Below are 2,702 nucleotides of genomic sequence, written 5' to 3'. Positions count from 1 at the left end.
TGTATGCCGTATACTGTCTATTAGCTTTAAATGCGAACATTTTAGGTTAGGCCTTACCGTGACTGTTACTGACATTAAATGAAACAACAAGTTTACTGTTACCAGTCACTGTTTATTTATCCCCACGAAGCGTTTCAGAGGTTTAAACCTCCATTATAAGATGTATTTACATTTTTTAGTATGACATTCGTGGGTGTGTTGCGTTACGATTGTTCGGAGGAATTTGTGACACTGTCTAGTGGAGAAACAAAGCACTATTTCGGAACTTGGTTTTGGGTCTTTTTTGACAAAAAAACTTAACGGTAAAAATAAAATAATTAAAATAGAGTACCTTCAGTGGTTACAGATTCCTTTCACTGTAGTAACACATCACATGTACACTGTCATATTTTGTAAAATAGAAGAATTGCCTCTGGAAACTACACTACCGGCCATTAAAATTGCTACACCAAAAAGAAATGCAGATGATAAACGGGTATTCATTGAACAAATATATTATACTAGAAATGTCATGTGATTACATTTTCACGTAATTTGGGTGCATAGATCCTGAGAAATCAGTACCAAGGACAACCACCTCTGGCCGTAATAACGGCTTTGATACGCCTGGGCATTTATTCAAACAGAGCTTGGATGGCGTGTAGAGGTACAGCTGCCCATGCAGCTTCAACACGATACCACAGTTCATCAAGAGTAGTGACTGGCGTATTGTGACGAGCCAGTTGCTCGGCCACCATTGACCAGACGTTTTCAATTGGTGAGGGATCTGGAGAATGCGCTGGCCAGGGCAGCAGTCGAACATTTTCTGTGTATAGAAATGCCCGTACAGGACGTGCAACATGCGGTCGTGCATTATCCTGCTGAAATGTAGGGTTTCGCAGATATCGAATGAAGGGTAGAGCCACGGGTCGGAACACATCTGAAATGTAACGTCCACTGTTCAAAGTGCCGTCAATGCGAACAAGAGGTGACCGAGACATGTAACCAATAGCATCCCATACCATCACGCCGGGTGATACGCCTGCTTGGCGATGACGAATACACGCCACCAATGTGCGTTCACCGCGATGCGACCATCAAAAATGGTTCAAATGGCTCTGAGCACTATTCGACTTAACTTCGGAGATCATCAGTCGCCTAGAACTTTGAACTAATTAAACCTAACTAACCTAAGGACATCACACACATCCATGCCCGAGGCAGGATTCGAACCTGCGACCGTAGCGGTCGCTCGGCTCCAGACTGTAGCGCATAGAACCGTACGGCCACTCCGGCCGGCGATGCGACCATCATGATGCTGTAAACAGAACCTGGATTCATCCGAAAAAAAGGCCTTTTGCCATTCGTGCACCGAGGTTCGTCGTTGAGTACAGCATCGCAGGCGCTCCTGTCTGTGATGCAGCGTCAAGGGCAACCGCAGCCATGGTCTCCGAGCTAATAGTCCATGCTACTGCAAACGTCGTCGAACTGTTCTTGCCGATGGTTGTTGTCTTGCAAACGTCCCCATCTGTTGACTCAGGGATCGAGACGTGGCTGCACGATCCGCTATAGCCATGCGGATAAGATGCCTGTCATCTCGACTGCTAGTGATACGAGGCCGTTGGGATCCAGCACGGCGTTCCGTATTACCCTCCTGAACCCACCGACTCCATATTCTGCTAACAGTCATTGGATCTCGACCAATGCGAGCAGCAATGTCGCGATACGATAAACCGCAATCGTGATAGGCTACAATCCGACCTTTATCAAAGTCGGAAACGTGATGGTACGCATTTATCCTCTTTACACGAGGCATCACAACAACGTTTCACCAGGCAACGCCAGTCAACTGTTGTTTGTGTATGAGGAATCAGTTGGAAACGTTCCTGATGTCAGCACGTTGTAGGTGTCGCCACCGGCGCCAATCTTGTGTGAATGCTCTGAAAAGCTAATCATTTGCATATCACAGTATCTTCTACCTGTTGGCTACAATTCGCGTCTGTAGCACGTCATCTTCGTGGTGTAGCAATTTTAATGGCCAGTAGTGTATTAGGTGCAAGGATTGTATAGCAGAAGAGAAAACATTGTCACAAAGCACAAAGAATATACATCGTAACAACATTATTACAGAATAGATTTTTAAAGATTTTTGGAGATGTTTGTTTTAAGGTGTCTAATACATGCGTTGGAATAAATATTTCAGGTGATATATAAATCCGGTTTTGACAAGTTAATATAGCTTAAACTTAATACTCGTTTATACAGTCTGGTGGCAAGTTAGAAACTTTAAGTACCATAAGTATGTTGGCTATAGTGGTAAAAATATACACAAATAACAATTTTGGTTGAGATTCGCTTGAAACAGTTGGTATCTTGACACATTTAGCAGCAGCTAATAACGGAAAGGTTAGGAGTGTGTTTTCAAATAAAAAACTAAAGTCCGCCCTAACAGTCCATGAAGGCCCAACTGTTCCGACTGCCGCCGTATCATTCTGAGCCACATGTGTCACTGGATGCGGATATGGAGGGGCGTGTGGTCAGCACACCGCTCTCCCGCCCGTATGTCAGTTTGCGAGAGCGGAGCCGCTACTTCTCAATCAAGTACCTCCTCAGATTGCCTCCCAAGGGCTGAGTGCACCCCGCTTGCCAACAGCGCTGTGCAGATCGGATGGTCACCCATCCAAGTGCTAGCCCAACCCGACGTCGCTTAACTTCGGTGATCT

This window comes from Schistocerca americana, chromosome 5, assembly GCF_021461395.2.
Source record: "Schistocerca americana isolate TAMUIC-IGC-003095 chromosome 5, iqSchAmer2.1, whole genome shotgun sequence".
Classification (NCBI taxonomy): Eukaryota; Metazoa; Arthropoda; class Insecta; order Orthoptera; family Acrididae; genus Schistocerca; species Schistocerca americana.
Note: the sequence above shows the minus strand (reverse complement) of the source record.